The sequence below is a fragment of the Alnus glutinosa genome, chromosome 3 (genome assembly GCF_958979055.1).
Source record: "Alnus glutinosa chromosome 3, dhAlnGlut1.1, whole genome shotgun sequence".
Taxonomy (NCBI): Eukaryota; Viridiplantae; Streptophyta; class Magnoliopsida; order Fagales; family Betulaceae; genus Alnus; species Alnus glutinosa.
Window position 1 is genome coordinate 16,078,462 of NC_084888.1, and position 21,054 is coordinate 16,099,515.

Here is a 21,054-nt window from a genome sequence, read left to right on the forward strand (position 1 = left end):
TCCTAGGTATTTCCTTTGACTTTCCTTATTCTCTTAAGCTTTGGTTCTTTTTAGAATATTGGAATCTTTAATTGATTATGATTTGAGAGATTGTGCATGTATATCTTTTTCATTCTTTATGCTGGATGGATATTACTAATATGTGCCATTTGGATTGATATATCTACTTTTTTATTTCTTTATGCGTCCAATTGATAGCCATCATAATACCACATTCTGTTTGAAACTAACAGGATCTAATATTTATTTTCATTTGGTTTCATTGTGGTGTTATTTTTGGATATATTTCTGTTTTAATATTTTCAGGAATATGTTGTCCAGTGGCTTCCAGCATAGTGTCAGATAGAGTACTCTTTGGAAAACAGACCAGTGTTGAAATCATATGTTCCAGAGATCTCAAATTTTAGATGAGCTCATTCCCTCTGCTCATATAGAGTCTTCCGTAACCTTTTCCTCTAGATCTACACCAGCTAGAGATTCAGTGGTGAATCTTCTTTATCATCTTGCAGACCACTTGTATAGAGGATTTCTTTCTGCGGATGATCAGTTTCGGGCTAGAAGACTCAAGTGACAGAAAATTTTCAGTCTATGGTTTCCCGGCTTCAGGAGCAAGAAGCCAAAGTGGCTCAAATTCAGGAAATGTGATATCTTGAAGTTTTCGTTTTCTTTTATGTTGATTTGAGCTTTTGATGAGACACTTTACTATTATTCTTGTTGTTTTGAATTTTAGTAATTGTGGTTTTCTCTTATAATCTGTTTACCCTTTGTCGTTTTAAGACAAAAAGGGGGAGTATTTTTTGTTTTGGACCAAGAATATATTTCCAAACCGGTCAAGTGTTTTTTATTCCAAAATGACCAAAGGGGGAGTTTGTTAGTATTTTATATTGGCAACATTCTGGTTGACAAAAACACTTTATCTAACGGTTGCTTTTTAACAGGATTATCGGTTCTATTCAGAGTCTTCAAGTAATATGGACAGTGTCTCATTTCATGCCGTGTGTATGGTCACAAGTTTCTAAGAAGATGTCCATGAAGATTCCATGCAATTTCCAAGTCAGAACAGTCGGTTCCTGTTCAACAGTCTGGACGGGCCTTTGAAGGTGTCTGGACGCCCCGCAGTGTCTAGAAGTTTCTGCATTGAAGAACGTCTGGACGTCAGGGCAACACCGTCTGGATGCTAGGTCTAGCTATTCAGAATTCGAGTAGAAATTGGATTTCATGTTCAGACACGGATTGGGAAACAGCAACCGTCCGGACGCTTTTCAGGTTTCCAGGAAGATTTCTGCACACATCTCAGTGTTTTTATCATAACTCTCTGCTCCAATGTCGGATTGAGATGAAATTGGTATAGTTGGAAAGCTAAGAAAAAAATCCTACAACTTGAACATCTGGATAGTAAATAGAAATGTCCAGACAGCCCACGATCTTGACGGAAATAGAGTAGATTCCGTACGGCCGCTAGAAATTCAAGAAATTTCATAATTCCTTTTCAGACGTGGAAACAGTTGACCGTCTGGACGCCGAAGACTGCCGTCCGGACGCGCGTGCCAGAGACTCCAAATTTGAGTTGAAAAAGGGTTTGTAAAGCCTATATACAGATGGCTCTAGGTATGTATTATGTATAGAATTCGATATTGAATTCTCTTAGCTTTGAGAGGGTGTTTAGGGAGAATTGAAGATCCGCTAGCTCTCAAGTCGTTGCCGGTATGTGCTCCTTGTTCGTGTGAAGTCTATCTTAGGGGTCGGCCCAAAGGTAAAGGATTCCATCAAAGATCCCTCCAAGTAGAAGACTTGGTTGGGAAGCGTTCATGATGGGCTTCGTGTTATAGTTAAAGGTATGACTACTACAATGGGTTTTGTGAGTACGAGTGCTTTGTAACTTGCTTTGTCTTTGGATAGTAGATTTCCTGGGTTTGGCTGCCCTAGAATGGTTTTTCTCTTCACAGAGTTTCCACTTCGTCAACAAATATCTTGCCTTTTATTTTCCGCACTTTAGATATTTTGTTGCACACGAACACACACTTGGTTATTTAGAAGTCATATTTATTTTTCAACTTCTAATTTAACCATGTGCGTGTGCAATGCGTAACAAAATAATGTAAATCCGAAATTTAAATAACACAATTATTTTGTTAACGAAGTGGAAACTCAATTAAGAGAAAAACCACTCTGGAGCAACCAAACCTAGGAAATACAATATCAAAAGACAAAGTTAGTACATAGACAGTAACACTCACATACCCGATGCACCAATCGTATCTAGCACTCTGACACGTAACCCAACGTGAACGCCTCCCAGCCAAGTCTCCTACTTGAAGGGATCTTATATGGATTCCTTTACCTTAAGGTTCCTCTCTAAGATAGACTTCAACAACGAGCACAGCAACAGCACACAATGGCAATGGCTTGAGAGCTAGCGGATCTTCACAACTTCTTCCTAAAATATACTCTTTAAGCTATGAAGAATTCAATACCAAATTCTATAAAGAATTTAATACCAAATTCTATATAAAAAAAATACATGCCTAGAGGCCTCTATTTATAGGCTATAGAAGACCTAAATCGACATTGATTCGGTTTTCTCTAGGCGGTGTCTGGACGCAAACTGAGGCCATCTGGACGAACAACTGTGCAATCAGCTTTCCATAACGTGCTTCAGGCAATACCATATTAAGGTTGCGTCTGGACGGTGTTGCCCTAGTGTTCGGACGGTTGCGCCTCTGCTACACGTAAATACCATAATAAGGAGCGCGTCTGGATGGTTGCAATTCTTCTCCATGTCATGCCTTATCAAGGATAGTGTCCAGACGGTGTTGCCCTGTCGTTTGGACAGATGCAGCTGTCTTCCCATATCTGTGTCTGAGAAGGAAATCCGATTTCTTGTCGAACTATGATGGGCGTCCGGACGGATGCAACCTTGAGCTGTTCGAAACTTCTGGATACTGAAGGGCACTAGGATGCATGACTAGGCCGTCTGGATGGAAGCTTGGATCCAACTTCTCTGACTTGGAATCTGCACAGAATCTTCTTTGAGCATCTTGAAACATTTTTTATGAAATGAAGACTCTGAAATAAATGGAATCCTTGATAATGTAGCAATATTACATAAAAGTGATTTTGTCAAACAAAATGCAGCCAATCACAAGATAACACAAATGAAAGAAAACATTGATGTCAACAGATCCCCTCTTCCATCCCATATGTGGTGAGGCCAACAAAAATATTATCGATTTTTTTTTTTTTTTTAGATATTAGTATTTTCTGTTGGCTACATTCTGGATGACAAAAACACTTTATGTAATAGTTGCTATTTAAACAGGATTATCGGTCTTTTTTAGAATCTTCAAATTTTATGGACAGTGTTTATTTTCAAGCCTTCGTGTCTTGTCACAAGTTTCTAGAAGATGTTCATGAAGATTCCATGCAAAATTCAAAGTCAGCTAGCCGGTTCCTATGCAACCGTCTGGACGAGCCTTTGAAGACGTTCGGATGCTCTACAGTGTCTAGAAGCTTCAGCGACGAAGACTTCCGAACATAAGGGCAACACCGTCCGAACGCTAGGTTAAGCTTCTTCAATTTCTACTCGGAGTTGGATTTCAGTCGACACTTATTTGGAAAGTTTCTGCAAGACGTCTGGACGACATGGCAACTTGTCCGGACGCTTTCCAGCATTCCAGAATTATTCTGGGTTTCCTTTACAAGCACGGACAAGAGTTATAGCGAAGATCGTCCGAACGCTAGGCCAAGGCGTCCGGACATGGACCTGTTATGGAAAGAATTGCACTATTCTGGAAAGGCGGTCGCAGAAGACCGTCCGGACGAGGCTATCTTCCGTCCGGACGCTCTATATCCAGAGTTTGAATTTGTCTAGAATTAGGTTTTCTAAAGCCTATATAAAGAGGGCTCTAGGTTTGTTATTTGTAAGAATTCAGTTTTGAATTCCATAGTGCTTAGAGAGGGTGTTTAGGGAGAATTGAAGATCCGCTAGCTCTCAAGCCGTTGCCGGTGTGTGCTACCACTGTTCGTGTGAAGTCTATCTTAGGGGGGGTCGACCCTAAGGTAAATGAATCCATCAAAGACCTAATCAAGTAAGAGACTTGGTTGGGAAGCGCTCACGATGGGCTTCGTGTTATAGTTAAAGGTATGACTACTACAATGGATTTTGTGAGTACAAGTGCTTTTGTAACTTGCTTTGTCTTTGGATAGTGGATTTTTTGGGTTTGGCTGCCCCGGAGTGGTTTTTCTCTTCACAGAGTTTCCACTTCGTCAACAATTATCTTGTCTCTTTTATTTTTCACATTTAAGATATTTTGTTGTACATGAACACACTCTTAGTTGTTTAGAAGTCATATTTATTTTTCAATAGATACTTGAAAAGGAATTACAAAACTAATGCCATGGCAAGCCAATGACTTAAAAGAAAGGAAATACAGGAAATACAACATACTACTTATTGACAATCTAATCAAAAGGAGGATCCTTTCCACTAAATATTATCGGTTTCATCAACATAAAACATTTATTATTAAAAATATTTGGAAGATTTTCACCTCTAGAGGCTGAACTACGAATTGGGCTGCCCTTCTTGTCCAAAAGCTTGCTTTCTTTTTTATCATCCTCTTTCTTCGAGGATTTCCTCCGATGATATTATGGGCGTAATAATAGTTAATTAGTAGGTATCTATTGTGTTATTTATTTATCTTTATTGTTAGTTTTTTATATTAGCTACATTCATGTGACAAAAGGTTAGTTACTTGTTGAAGAAAGTGGCATTCAGAGCATTCAGAAATCATGTTCTTTCTTCAGTGTCTGGACGCCACCCACAAATAGCTCATGTTCTGCAAGATGTTTGAACAGCCAGTAGACTCAACTTCCAGATAGCTTATGTTTTGCATAGTTTCCGGACAGGTCAGCGGATGTAAGTTCCCGAGAGTGCCTGTTCTCTAAGGTGTACGGACACTCCAGCGAACACAACTTCCCGAGAAGTACTTTTCATGCAATGGTCCAGACACTAGGGCTACCTGCCCAGACACGCTTCACGGAAAGTTTTTCTTTCCGTTTAGTTTTCAAACACGCGTTAGCCTGTTTGGACACCGCCGCCTAGATATCCATTCTTGACTTGTTTTAGGGTTTCTAAAGCCTATTTAAAGGGGCTTCTAGTCAGTCTTTGTTTAAGAATTCATATAGAGAATTCCTTGTGCTAAGAGAAGGTTTTTAGGCTTAAAAAGAATTATTTATCTCTCTTAGAGTGTTGCTTGTTTGTTCAACCGTCAACCATTGAAGCCAATTGGAGCGAAGTTCCAGTTAAGGTAGATCAAGAAGAAGAACTCTCCAGAAGGGTCTGGGAGAGAAGCAGACAAGTGGGTCGCTTGTTATAATTCAAGAGAGTGACTACTGTAAAGGGTTGTGAGTTCGAACTTCTTGTAATTCGTTGTTTCTTCGTTATAGTTGATTTTTTAGGGTTTGGCTGCCCCGTAGTGATTTTTCTCTTTGGGTTCAAGGAGTTTCCACTTCGTAACCAAATATCTATGTAAACTGTTTTACTGCTTTACATATTTGGTTATCTGTTTGGTTGTGGTTGGTTTGGAGTCTATAATTATTTTCAATTGGTATTAGAGCGGATTCACTCTAGTTGGATTAACTTCCTGAGTGTTATCTTAGACACCCTTTTAATATGTCTAATTACTATTATTCTATAAATAGTGGATCAAAAGAAAGAGATGAGCTCCAGAGTACTTACAATAATTTGTTTGTAATTATTCTGAATTAAGAGATCTAAACAAACAAAATATGAAAAGGCTTAAAGAATTCAAAACTGAAAGAATCATATTGATTGAAAAGGTTTAGTCTCTGGACGATGAATTGAATGAATCAAAGAGTCATCTGAAAAAAAAAATCTCTAATAATAAACTCGTTCAAATGCTAAGTGATCAAAAATGCTGTTTTGACAAATCTGGATTGGGTTTTAATAAATTTACTACCTTTTCTTCACATATTGCTTCTACTTCTAGAACCATGTTTATTAAGCCTAGAATATCTGATAATAAGACTCATATGGATTATGTGGATGAAGAAAAAAATGTCAGTTTGCATGATCATGTAAAAGTTGAATCTAAAATCCTTGTCGAGAAGCAATCTAAGTCTAGATTCATTGGTATCATTGGTCATACTGTAACACCCCGCTTTTACAAAAAGCGTAAGTGAAAATTTTTCGAATTTTCACAAGACATTACTAACTTATCAGAGGTAATTATTGGCAACGGAATAAATGTAATATAAATTGGGAATAGGTTGACACCTCAGAGCTACTACTGAAATACCTCAAAATATATAATAAGCCAGTCAGCATAATTATACAAACAGTAATACCAGTCATGCCTCACCGGGCTAGATAATTATACAAGTCAAATATCTACATATAACTAGAGAATTATAAGTACTGTCTTAAGTTAGGCTAATGAACTACAACAGGGTAGTCCCAAAAGGTAGGCTATCCAGCCTTACAAAAACTGAACTAGGAACCATCTATGTGTCGGGATAGTCCTGATAATCCTCTTCTTCTTCATAGCCTGAACCATTACAAATACCATATAAAGAGAAGAAAACAACATAAACACTAAAGTGAGTCCGCTGTTTCCAATAATAATATGAGTGCTGATTTATTTAATTAATGCAACACGATGCAATGGCCATATAATCACATGTATATACAAAATATAATCTATGATCGTGAATCATAGACATAAAGTGAACATAAACGTAATCATAAGGCAATGACAGTTTTAAGTGTAGAGTTTTAGGTATTTCCCTTTTTCCACTACTCTGTTGGCCTTGGCACGGTTAGCGTGTTATTTGAAACCTTGGTTTCCTCACTTAACTTTTAATTATAATCTTTGGGAGCCTTGGTTCCTGGAAACCTTGGTTTCCCTGGTGACCTTGGTACACCAGTTTTTGTATTTATTATTCTTTTTAGGTACCTCCTCATTCACTGAGAACCTTGGAACTCATGTGAAGCTTCGCATACCCACCGTGGATCTTGATCCAATAGCTTGTTATTAGACAGGTTATTAAAAATAATAAAATATGCAAAATCACATGCGCAAACAAGTAAATAAAGCAGAAAACATAATATTATAGGAAAAGTCAACCAGCTTCGTCCTCAGTAAGTATAGAGATACTTACTAGTTTCTGCTCCAAAAGTCTTTCTCTATAACTGCATAATTCCAATCATATAGTAATACTAAATTAGTGAAAAGATGCTACAATATGTTTACTATATTTATCCTTAAAGTATCATTTTAACCGTTGTCCTAATACTTCCGTTTTTGGTTCTCTTAATCAAGATATTGAATGCCATCTTAGGTTATTGAATAATGAAACTAAGACATCCTCTTTTACTAGCCATTAACTCCAACTAGTATATACATATAACTCCCATTCATACCCATATGTAGCCAAAATAATACTTTCTACACACACACACATTAGCCATATACCCATATACACTTACTTACTAAGTTTATACTTTAATATTCTCATTCATGCAGGGAATTCCAGCATACAACACACACACACCTTCACTTCATACATTCCTTTTCATTAATCAAAACTCCTATATTTCAACAACTCATTCCCACACAAAAGTATTAAAGCAAAGCTACTATCTTGCTTGTTTAAAGCTTCATGAGTGTAATTCTTTTAAGAGGAGAAACTACCCATGATCCTAGGGAACACCTACTAAATTTTAGAGAGTAGAAAGGAAGATTTACTTACCAAAATTCACACCCAACAGGTTGGATAGAAGGAAGGGATCTAACTCCAAAACAAAATGCTTGAAATGAGTTGGTAGTTGCTGGTTTTTGAGCTAGAATCAGAGGGAGATTTCAGATGATGATTTCTGATGTTTTGTTGAGAAACAAGAGGAGATTTAAGGCTTCATTTCTGGCTATAAGTGCTAGCTTTCACAGAAGAATGAGAGAGATTTTCCATGGGAGATTCAGCACCAAAACAGTGAAGGAAAGAGGAGCTTACGTGAGTGGTATGGGGAGAGCTTAGGCTGGTTTTTTATGTCCCATGCATGCTATATATAATAACTTCGAATGGCTAAGATCAATTCAGCACAAATTCTTCCAATGGTCGGATCTTTGACAGCAAGAGAGAGAAATATCCATGCAAGATCATCTAATATCCAAGATTAGATTTTCTTCCATATCTAGTGTCATGATTAAGTTGTACCACCATATCTAGTTCAATTTCAACCAAACTAAGCTAACTTAGGCTAACTAAATAAGTTTCAATCATTTAGAGCCGTCCATAAGCAATGGGTTCAAAATCAAAGGTAGAAAATCACTTCTCTGCTGTTTACCCGTAAGCTGCGTCGCACTGGATAAAATCGCTCGAACAAAACTTAGTCGATCGATCGACATCGACCTATAATCGCTCGATCGACCAGAAAGTCGCTCGATCGATTTCAACTTTACTGATTTATTTCTTTACATGCATAAATACATAATTTTTATTAGACTATATAACAATTCTTAAGCCTTGTACTCATGCACATATCTTAATAACTTAAGTAGGGTGTCTTTCCCGGGTATTACACATACTCAACCATATTGTTTTCAAATCAATTCTCAAAAACCTTGGGGTAAACAACATATTCCTAGGAAAGTTGAACTAGGGATTGAAAATCAATTAAAAGAACTAAGTGAACAAGTCAAAATCATAAGTGAAAAATTGGTGGCTCTTTTTGCTGATGGAAAAAACTATGTCATGTTGATTAATAAATGTGATAAGAAAAATACCAAGGATAAACAAGTTTAGGTTAAAAAAGAAGATCACATTTGCTTAGTTCTTCATACTGTTTTAAATATGCTCGATACTTGTTTGTGGTATTTGGATAGTAGATGCTCTAAACATATGACAGGAGATAAGACTCTCTTTAAGGAGCTTAAGGAAGGCAGAGGTGGAAAGATCACCAATGGAGATGGCAGTCAATCCAAGGTCATAGGGAAAGACATCATTGAAATTCCTAGATTTCCTGCTTCTCAAGAAGCACTGTATGTGGAAGGAATCAAAGCAAACTTACTCAGCATCAGTCAATTCTGTGACAATGATCTTGTGGTGCAATTCTCAAAGAAAGAATGCAATATCTTTTATTGTAACTATAAGTGGCTGATGGGAGGAGAAAAAACAATGGATAACTACTATGATCTATCTGTCCTTACATCAGATCCTCAAATCACATGCAAAAAGGCAACAATTGATAATGGTGAGCTTTGGCATTAGCGGTTGGGGCACTTGAACTACAGTGATTTGATCAAGATTGCCAAGAAAGAAGCTATCAAGGGCTTACCCAAGATAGATAGAATTGAGAAGGGAATTTGTGGACCATGTCAATTGAGGAAGCAAACTCGGGCATCACACAAGAAGACTTTAGGTATTCTCACTTCTAGAAATCTAGAACTTCTTCATATGGATCTCATGGGTCTTACAAGAACAGCCAATTTGGGTGGAAGGAAATAGATCTTAGTTATTGTGGATGACTATTCCCATTACACTTGGATTCTTCTTCTTCGGGGGAAATCAGATGCATTTAATTAAGCTCAAAAATTGTTCAAGAAAATTTAGATTAAGTAAAACTGCTCTATCATGAGAATCCGTAGTAATTATGTAAGAGAATTTGAGAATTCCAGCTTTGAGAAATTTTGCAATCAACATGGTATTAAACATGAATTTTCTTCTCCTATCAATCCCCAACAGAATGGTGTAGTGGAACGAAAAAATAAGGTGATTCATGGCTCGGGTCATGATCAATGCCAAGGACTTAGCTCAATACTTTTGAAGAGAATCTGTCAACATTGTCTGCCACATCATCAATCGAGTCTATCTAAGGCCTAGGCTGACAATACTCCATATGAATTGTGGAGGGGAAAGAAGCCGACAGTTAAGTATTTTTGGGTATTCGGAAGCACATGCTACATTCTTCAAGACCGAGAAAATTTAGGCAAGTTTGATGCTAAGAGTGATAAAGGAATCTTCCTAGGCTACTCCTTTACCAGCCGTGCCTGTAGAGTGTTCGACAAGAGGATTGCCACTGTCATGGAATCAATCAATGTTGTGATTGATGATGAAGTAACTGGTTCTTCTAGTAAAGGGGAGCACTTCCAGCCTATCGACAGACCCTTGGATTCATCCAATGATGTTATAGTCAAGCCTCCTCCTCCACCTCAAGATGAGCAGATCACTCCTCCTCAAGAAGCCATCTAATCCAAATCCAACTAGGGACTTTATCTCTCTCAAGATGAACTTGATGCTGCAAATCTTCCCAAAGAACCATCTTCACGTGTCAAACGGAATCATCCTTACAAGCAGCTTCTTGGAGATGTCAATGAAGGTCTTCGACTGAGAAATAGAGTGGTAAATCAAGTCTCTTATAACTGTTATCTCTCTCAGTTTGAGCCCAATAAAGTAGAAGAAGCTTTACAAGATGAAAGTTGGATTGCTGCTATGCATGATGAATTACATCAGTTTACTCGGAATGATGTATGGTCTCTTATTCCCTAGCCTCTGGATCACAATATTATTGTCACAAAATCGATATTCATGAGCAAGTCTGATGAATATGTCACAGTTGTTCGGAACAAGGCTCGCCTTGTTGCTCAAGGGTACACACAAATAGAGGGCGTGGATTTTGATGAAACCTTTGCTCCTGTGGCTTGTCTATAGTCCGTCAAAATTCTGCTATCCATTGCATGTCATCTCAGGTTCAAGCTTTATCAGATGGATGTTAAAAATGCTTTCTTGAACGGTATACTTCCAGTAGAAGTTTATGTAGAACAACCCAAAGGATTTCAAGATCCTCATCATCCTCAGCATGTTTACAAACTGAAGAAAGCACTGTATGGTCTCAAGCAAGCCCCACGAGCATGGAATGAATGTCTTACAACTTATCTTTTGGCACGAGGCTTTACAAGAGGCTATGTTGACCGAGCTCTGTTCATTCGGAGCCAACGTGAGAACAAGCTTATTGCACAAATTTATGTAGATGATATCATTTTTGGTACCACAGTTGGTTCTCGAGATCATCAATTTTCAAATGAAATAAAGCAAGAATTTGATATGAGTATGATTGAGGAATTAAATTATTTTTTGGGTCTTCAAGTCAAACAATCTCCTGAAGATATTTGATGTGGTCTTTTGTTTACCAAAATATACCAATAATAAATAACATTAGATATAGTGAATCAATGACTACATGTCATATGCCACAATATTATATTATTATATGATCATATAGTCTTATTATATTACATGAATAATATAATATGAATCATATGATTAAGTATCTGAATTGTCATTGTATCATATGATTAAGTGATTAATTTAGTATTGATATTATTCACTTTTACTATTTTATATACATATTGAAATAACCAAACAATTAGAACCAATCAATATTTACTGAGCATTTTATTTGTTACTTAATTTATGCTTACATATAGTATATTGTTTATTAATATACTATATTATAAAAATAATTTATATATTAACAAATTAATATATAACTTATTTTTAATATATATATATATATATATATATATATATATATATATATATATATATGGGTTCACGAGCTTTAATCGAGTCGAGCCTAGTTTATACGAGTTTGCATCGTTTAATAATCGAGTTTGATTTCGTATTTGACCCGATCTCGAGTAAGCTCACAAGTAGCTCATTTCGTTTACACCACTACTTGGACGTGTTGAACTCCCACTACTGCAAAACATACTGAAAATTGAATTTGACTTCTAAAATAACAAGTGTGTGCGCGAAGTGTCAAAAAAAATAAGCACAGCGGAAAGTAAAAGACACAGAGATTTTTGTTGACAAAGTGGAAACTCAATCAAGAGAAAAACCACTTCGGGGCAGCCAAACCCAGGAATTTCACTATTCAGAAGACAAAGCTAGATACAAGATAGTAACACTCACATGTACCCGATGCATTGGTCGTACCTTGCTCTTTAACGTGTAACCCAACACGAATGCTTCCCAGCTAGGTCTCCTACCTGAAGAGGTCTTCAATAGAATCCTTTACCTTAGAGCCAACCTCTAAGATAGACTTCAGATGTAGCGTAGCAACAGCACACTTGCAATAGCTTCAGAGAAAATATCAAGTCTCTAAGCAGTTGTGGAATTCAATACCGAATTCTTGTAGTTCTCAATGCCCAGGGGCCTCTATTTATAGGCTGGGGGCTCAAATGAGCGTCAGGCAAAATATAGCTGGGCGCCGTCCGGACAGTGGGCATGGACCGTCTGGACAGACAACTGTGCGACAGGATTTTTTGAAAATTTGGCTGAGAAATCTTTCTTGTTTAAGAGCCGCGTCCGAACGGGCTAGTACATCGTCCAGATGGTCGCACGTTTGCTGCAAGTAATTTCCTTATAAGGCTTCTCGCGTCCGGACCATGGGGGATGAGCGTCCGGACGGCTGAGGTTCAACACGCAATTTCCATATCTGCTATGCGCGCGTCCGGACCATGAGAGGTAGTCGTTCGAACGGTTGAAGTCGAATCGGCAATTTCCAAATTAGTTGCACTCGCGTCCGGACCAAGACTGACAGACGTCCGGACGGTGATATTTGAATTGCGATTCTTGCCTTACGGAGAGGCGCGTCCGAACGGGATATCACATCATTCGGACGGTTGGACGATCTTTCCTTTATTGGAACTTGGAAAGAATCTGAGACTGGTCGAGTACCGAGAGGCGTCCTGTGACGACCCATTTTTTTTTTTTTTAATTATTATATAAAACATTTCATAAATATTAATCTCTTAAAATACTAATGGATCTTCACAGTGGCACGATGATGTGTCGCAAAGCCAACATATGGTACATACCCCATAATATGTACCTGGTAAATCAGAGTACAACATCTGACTACTATGCAGCGGAATACATAAACTCGATAGCGGAAATCAAATCCTAAACATCTATCATAAATTAATAACAACAAGAGCCATTTAATATCTATGTGTTTAAGTCTTTCCACAATATAAATACATAACAGAATGGCTTTATGCAATAACGAGTGACACATGCGTCACAAGCCACAACAAAACTTATAAAACTGAGGACGCCCATGGTCCCGCAATTACGACCATCGCGGCGAGCTCCGGTCATAATATCCCAAATGCACGTCTACGACCTCATCAACTACGACCCGAGTACCTGCAGCCAAGAGACATCATCTATACGGTTGTGGGGGTTTGCCACATCTGTATAGGTGAAATGATGAGTTCACCGCCTCAGTACATAATACCGAGACCTCAGTGATATTAAACTAACTGAGTTTTCCAAATGAACCAACTTTTCTTTTTAGTCTCGCGTACACTATAACAGCTACCAATTTATAAAATTTTGTTTGAAAACCCCCATAGCTGATATAGCAAACACCGACTATCAGAAAACATTTAAAACATACTATATAGTTGGTCCCATACGTGGAGTTCCATTGGCTTGGAAGCAGCCACGTATAAACCCACCTACAATACTACTTTTATGTTGGTAGCTCAAATGCACATAGGCCTAACATTATTAACTGTGATAACACTGTGCCTCAGGGCATTACAACTTCATGCCGAGCACATAGTTGTCCATGCGGTTACTAGAGTAAGACTCTGATATCCAAGCACTTCCTACTGATGTGCCACGACAATCCATCTACCTACTCCCAAGCCACACCGATATCGCAACCAATAGCGTCAAAACTAAGCACACTAAGCTTAAAACATGCTATCTCGCTCGTTAGTACAAGCTTACTATCATTTTCCGAACATGGTTAACACGGAATCCTAGGGCATTACAACTTCATGTCGAGCACGTAGTTGTCCATGCGGTTACTAGAGTAAAACTCGAGTATCCAAGCACTTCTTACTGACGTGCCACGACAATTCATCTACCTACTCCTAGGACGTTGTATTACTCATACCGAACCATGACAATATTCTTGTTCGTCCAAGCTCAATGTTCTAAAATTATGCAACTAGACGATAACAGTATACATAAGCTCTTTTTCCATCAAAACTCTTAGGCATACTAATACCTCTAGCATCAAAACTACAATATTCTATATCATGAAAACATTATACAATTTAACAATGATATGCATGCTCATGATTGCCTTTCCATTCTTTATGTCAATCCTTTCATTCCTTGTACTTTGTCCTTTCATTCCTTTCATTCTTTGTACTTTGTCCTTTCATTCCTTTCATTCTTTGTACTTTGTCCTTTCATTCCTTTTATGCTCATGCTTTATGCTTTACAATTCAAACCCTATTATCCTATTCTTTACAAATCATGCTTCCTTCAAATACAATAAACCAATTAACATGAAACTTTATCATTCTACTTTGCATAATTTAAATCTCAACCGCAGCTCACATTCAAATACTTTAAAAATAATTCTACACATTTCATCCATACATCATTTCATAACATCATTAATATTATTTGAACATAGTTGAAACTACTCAAATCAACCAAAACAGATAATCAACATACAGTTGGTTCAGATTCATAAAACATATATATATTTTGCAATCTATAATATATAAAAATAACAGTTTCTCAGTGAGTAAAATATCACCTGGCTGCATTAGACTCTTGACTTGAACATCCCCTCAGATTCTAGTCACTTGGACTCTACATTGGAGAATCAATTCAAGTCTCCAATCTGGATACTATCCTGCAAACATTATAACGTCAGACTATGCTATGGGACTCGTTCTATGACACTAAAACTACCCGCGTGCCCACACGTCGTGTTACTCGCTCCTAAGTCTAGTTAAGTATCCTAAATTATTATTAGGTTAGCACTTAAGTCTGTTCATATTTTTATTCTTCTTAGTAGCCTTAAGTTATGTTAAATATTTCATCTGTCTACCTACTATTATTAAATTATATCATCATTGCTAATCATTTTTATAGTTTGTTATTCATTTACTAAGTTAACATATATATCTAACCAATATACATGTATATGTATATATTTATGTATACATATACATATACAATGTTAATCCGGCTTAAGCTTAGTTCGGTGATATACTTAAGTACTTTACCATAATGAATCCATTGATTATTAATTAAACCGGCCAAGTATAATTCCATTTATTTATTGTACTCTTACATCTACTCTATTTACTTATTTCCTTAATTTATGTCTAGTTAGGTAGATATTCTAATAATTAACTTATAAAGCCTAACGGTCAACACTTTAAACCACATAGTCACATTCACAAATCAACACAAACCTATAAACAAGTCCTTTACTAAATTAGGGCCTCAAAACATGCTTATAACATTCAAACAATTTCTTCCGTTAAGCCAAACTACTAAAAGCCACCAAAATTTCCCTACATTTATCACCAATAACCAACGATTACGTTTTCTAATATCACGATAAAGTCTCATTTCAAAATATATCAATAAATTCAACACTCAGGGTTACTTTCTTAAATAAACAACTTAAAGTCAATGACAACCTTCATCAATAAACCACAATTTACAACTCCAAAAACCAGATTTGCATCCCATCAAAATACTCATCAAAACTAGTCCATACCTTCTCCAAAACTCAACTCAATTCAACCAAACATTAGACCATCCACTTAATGGAGAATTAGCCATCAATTAACACAATTAACCCTAATCTAGGAGCACAAACCAGATCTGGAACTTTATCCAAAAATATTACTTTTCCAATCCCATTAACAATCTAACGATCTATTTTAGAGTACAATACATGGGCTAGCATCTACAAAATAAAAACCCCAATCTTCACCAATGTTCATTACCAATTCACTAACATTATTACTCAATTAAAACCCCCAATTCCAGATTTGGATTTCCATAACAAGAACCCTTCATAATCTCTTTTATTCAAGCATTAACCACTTGCAACAAAGCATTAATCATAGGTTATCAAAATCAATAATCAAAACCCATAAAATATACATCATTCGACAAACACCGAGAAACCCAACCAGAATTTTCCACAACAATACCATCAATTCAAAGCTTTAAGAAATAAACCACCCAACGATTGTACAAGCCAACATAACCAAGATACATCTTTCTAACACTACTCCATTATGGCGAATTAAATACCCATCCTCATATACAAACACCCCTTCGAGTAGCACCACATGAGGAACTCTAAAAATCTCCAATCATAAACCCTATTTTCGGACCCAAATAAAGCCCTCACAAATCAATATGATTTCAAGCTTCAAACTATACCATTCTAGCTTCAATGGGCGAAACTCCTTAGCAATTAACCCAAAAATTAACTATAATCTCACAAAAACCGAAATCCATACCAATATAAACCTAGAATCCGAATCTAAACAAATCGCAAACCTTACGCATGATTTTTGTGCTAAATAATCGAAGGGTAACATAAAACGCAATGAAAAATGCTAGAAATTACCCCCACAAAAGCCCATGGCCGAAACCCATAAATTTTCCCATCAACCGGTTGCTTCTTCTTCTCTGAAATTCAGCATCTCCCTCTCTCGGGTTGTCGCTTGGCTGGGCAAAAGAAAGGGAGAAGGAGATGAGAACGTGGGGGAAAGAAAGGGAGGGGGCTGGGCTGCGTGAAAAACTAGGGGAGGAGGAGGGGAGTGCGTGAGATGGAGAAGAGGAAAGAAAGAAAGAAAAGAAAGGAGAAGAGAAGTGTGCGGTGAGGGAGAGAAAATGGAGAAAAGGGGAAAAAGAATAAAAAGAAAAGAAAGAGGAAGAGAGAGGGAGAAGTATTCGGGTGGTCCAAAAAGAGAGGGGAAAAGAAAGAGAAAAGGGGAAGGAAGATAAGATAAGGGGGCCATGTGTCATTTTGTGGTTGAGTGAGAGATGATAATGTAATCTTCTTCTAACCAACCCGGTGAAAACATGTGGCAAGCTAAGATTCCTTTTATTAAAACCCCCCAACTATAATAAATTAAGATAGGACCCCATCATATTTTATTTCTATCATTTATTAATTAATATTTAATCCCACATTTATTTAAACTACACTTTAACAAATGTGATTAATTATTTATTCAATTAGGACCTATTATAATAATTATCCATCTTAACCATTGTATTTTATTTTCATAACATAAATATTATTACCTAGAATATAATTATTGTCCCATCAATTTAATAAATACAATTTATTAAATGCTAAATTCTTATAAATTTTCTTGGTCTTTACACGTCCAGACGTGCTGCTGAGACGTCCGGATGGATGCAAGCTGGATAGAACCTTCTCGACATAGTGGAGGGTCCGGACGGAAATGCACGTCGTCCGGACGGATGATGCTTGGTCTGACTGGCATTCGGGCGGTATGGCACGTCGTCCGGACGGATGGAACAATGGTCAGATGGGCGTCCGGACGGGATGGCTCGATCGTCCGGACGGCTATCAGGGAACCGAAATCTTCGCAGTGCAAAGTATTCTGAGAGAGCTCTGAATAGTGAAATTCCTGTTTACAGCATCTTTTCACATACAAGTGATTTTGTCCAAAACACAGAATGAGGCCAAAATACTAACACATACCCTAAAATTATACATAATACAATGAGAGTTCTAATTTAAGCATGTAAAAACCCTAATAACAACCTAGGCACTCTAATATGTCATTAAAACCCTAATTATTCATTTCTGGTCACAATTAAACTTTTAGTATCGAAGTTGAGCATTCGACCAACAAGGGTCGAACGTTCAATCAAACATAGTGAACGTTTGATGGGTACCCGAATACATGGAAAACTCAAAACTCCTATCCAGACAACCTTCTTGCCTAACCAAAACTCATAATAACTTTATAAAAACATGTTAAACCATATCAACATGAGAGTTCATGAAAAATGAGAGCAAGTTTCTAACTTTCTAGAAACTACTTCCTTTTGAAGAGATAAATGATGAACTAATCATGGTATGTTGAAGACTTATAAAAAGCAGGTAAATCACATTAACAGAACACTAACAACATGAAAAATGTGTTTAAGATTCAAGTTTTACCTTAATGAAGATGGAACAACACCAAAACCTCATCATTCTCTCTCTAGAATCTCTCTCTCTCTATCTCAAGAAATGGGTGGCTAAGATGCATGGGGGAGGAGTGAAGTCTGAAAGGCGTGGGGGTAGCTTTTATAATTGTGGGTTGGAGTGGTAAGGCTGAATTATGTGGATACTAAGTTGAAATTGCTTTTCAGAAAAGGTCGAACATCCAGTGTATTGTTGGACTAACGGTCTTAAGGTTTTCCTCAAACGTTCCAAGGATGCATGAATATTCGAATAAAAGGGAGTCCACTTTGAACGTTCCATGGGAACTTCGAACATTCGACTAGGGTTTATTATTATTATTATCTTTTATTTATTATTATTATTTTTTTTAGGAAAATTATTTTAGGGCACTTGTTGGATAAATTTAGCAATGCGAGTATTATTTTATAAAATATGATTTATAACGAATAACTACTCGTTATTTTTATTTTATTATTTTGGGGTATTACAAGGAGTCATACAATACTAGTTATTGTAGAAGAAACTTTCCTCTCCTTTGGTGGAACAAACATGCACAACGGGGTTCAGGCTCAGTACGAAAGGAAATCGAGTCATCTCTTGTTCACAGTCTTGTGTCTGAAGTAGAAAAATACTGCTTGTGGGGCTAACCTAGTCATGGAACAGATAATGAATATTGTACTAAAGACAACTCCATGAAGCTTGCTTATGAAGCCCAATCATGCCCTAGAGCAATAGTTCTCTTGTTGGGGAAACTCTTATAAAAGTTTCATGGGGAACGAACCATATTGTGGTGGAGATTCAAATGGTTTTGTTTACACGTAGGGCTTTGGCGGTTCTGGAAGGCTCTTACACAAGGAGCATAAGGATGAGTGGGTCCCTCATCGTGTTGATGTCTTTCAAAAGCACAGTGTTTCTACCTCTAGATGTAGTAATTTCAACTAGTTCTCTTAACTTTCTTGCACTACAGGTGGAGGGTAGCTGTATACGTGGAGAAAATAAAAAGCACTGGTGATGATTGGATATACCCAAAACCTCTAATGGATTTAAGCGGTTGGAATATACACCATGTTGTAGGCATTAATACCTCCTAGATTAATTGGGGCCACGCTCAATATTGAGAGTTGGGATTTGGTCCTAATGGGCAGAAATTTTCTGCAATGCCCAAAAATGTAGATATTCTTGAGGGCATGTAGATGGTAGAAGTTAACATATTTATTTGTTTTAATTTTGAGAAAAAAAAAATATTTTAAGGCAATTTGTTGAATAAATTTAACAATACGAGTGTATTTTTATAAAACGGTATTATAACGGTTAATTACTTGTTATTTTTATTTTAGGGTTAAGTACCTTTTTGCCCTTAATGGTTTAAAAACTTTATTTTTTGCCCCTTGTGCTTCATTTCATATTACAGATGGTACCTCGTTTATGGTTGAAGACAAAGATGGTACTTCTATCCAACTTCAGTAAAAACAATTGATGGAAGTCCATGCCAATACCCTTAAAAAACTAACAGGTTTCCTATGCCACATTAAAAATAAAAGTAAACAATAAAACAATTAAAAAAACTAAAAACGTTAAAAACATTAAATAAATAATTTTTGAAAAAAAATATAGCGGGGTGGCTCAGCCTCCCCATGGCTGGTCTAGGGGTGGCTGAACCACCCTGGGGGTGGTTCAAAAACCACCCCCAAAGAGAAAAATGGGGTGGCTGAAACCATCCCCAGGTGGTTTGGACCACCTCCTGCGGTCGATATGGGGGTGGTTCGGCCACCTCAAGAGCTAAACTCTATGTTTTTTTTTTTTTTTTTTTCTTTCTTTTTTCTTGTTGGCCTTGTGGGGATGGCCGAACCACCCTTAGACTGGCATAGGGATACGTGTTTCTTCGCTTTTAGCCATAAACGATATACCATTTGTTATACAAAATAAACTATAGGGGGCAAAAAATCACTAAATAAACTATAGGGGGCAAAAAATAAACTATAGCCCCCAAACTTACATTTTGCTAGTCCCTTAGCAAAACAAAATCAAAGCATGAAACAGATGTCCTCTTTCGTGGGAGAAACGATTGCATTTAGCATATGCAACAAGCCTTTTAAACCCCTAGGACTCCCTAGTGGACGAGTGAAGTCTCGTGAGGGTTTGCCAGAAATGATACCCACAAACATTGAAACACTATGTTGTCAATAAGAAAGAATTTTTTTACACAAAACATGGTTCATAGGTCATTGACATGCTTAAAAAGACAAACCCCATCATAAACATCAACAGGGGATCCAACATCAAATCACTCATTAATGGACAATAAAGACATCACATTTTCTCAAAAGTGTAGAGTGAAATCAACATGTAATTATGAGTTTTCATTTTAATCTCAAGATAAGTACTTCAAAAATCATTGGAATCCCTATCAAATGAAACAACCAAGGCAAGATATGCAAATTATTATATTTTATTTTATTTTATTTATATATTTTTTTCTTTTTTCTTTTTTTTTATATGTTGGCTGCGCAATGGTCGGCTCTCTTAAGCTTTCTAATTGACCCATGTAACGAGTGTTGGGCCAGTGGCTCCCAAACCAGATGGTCTTAGGGCACTAGATGTAGAAACATCCCTAAGGGCTTAATTACTCAAGTCAAAAAGGCTACGAAGCCAAACTAGCCATACAATTAACCAAATTGAAGTTCTCACCTTTTGACGCGAACACTCAATGCTTAGTGAGGCAAGAGGCCCGGTTACTCAGTGAAAAACTCAAAATGATCCTTTTTTTATTTTTTATTTTTTATTTTATATATATATATCTTGCAAGCTAATGTTATTTATCAATAAGTCATCCAACAATTTTCAAAATACACAATTAAGCACAAATTCATACCCCACAGATTACATGCTAATGTGCTCGTGATAATTCAACTCAAACAAGTGAAGTCTCACTAGCCCAAAAATAAGTCAAAAGATTGAGATTCCTAAAGACATGATGTATT

At 36.9% G+C, this 21,054-nt stretch overlaps 2 long non-coding RNA genes across 2 annotated transcripts; both read right to left on the reverse strand.

Moving 5' to 3' along the window:
* Positions 1 to 6,306: 6,306 nt before the first annotated feature.
* On the reverse strand, positions 6,307 to 7,214 carry LOC133862770 (uncharacterized). Its single transcript, XR_009899282.1, has 2 exons — positions 7,183 to 7,214; positions 6,307 to 6,569 (listed from the first exon to the last, which is right to left on the reverse strand). It is a non-coding gene; the product is annotated as an uncharacterized LOC133862770 (long non-coding RNA).
* A 5,759-nt stretch (positions 7,215 to 12,973) lies between these two features.
* LOC133862498 (uncharacterized) lies at positions 12,974 to 16,820 on the reverse strand. The gene is made up of 3 exons (XR_009899232.1): positions 16,493 to 16,820; positions 14,648 to 14,746; positions 12,974 to 13,250 (listed from the first exon to the last, which is right to left on the reverse strand). It is a non-coding gene; the product is annotated as an uncharacterized LOC133862498 (long non-coding RNA).
* Between the last annotated feature and the right edge of the window lie 4,234 nt (positions 16,821 to 21,054).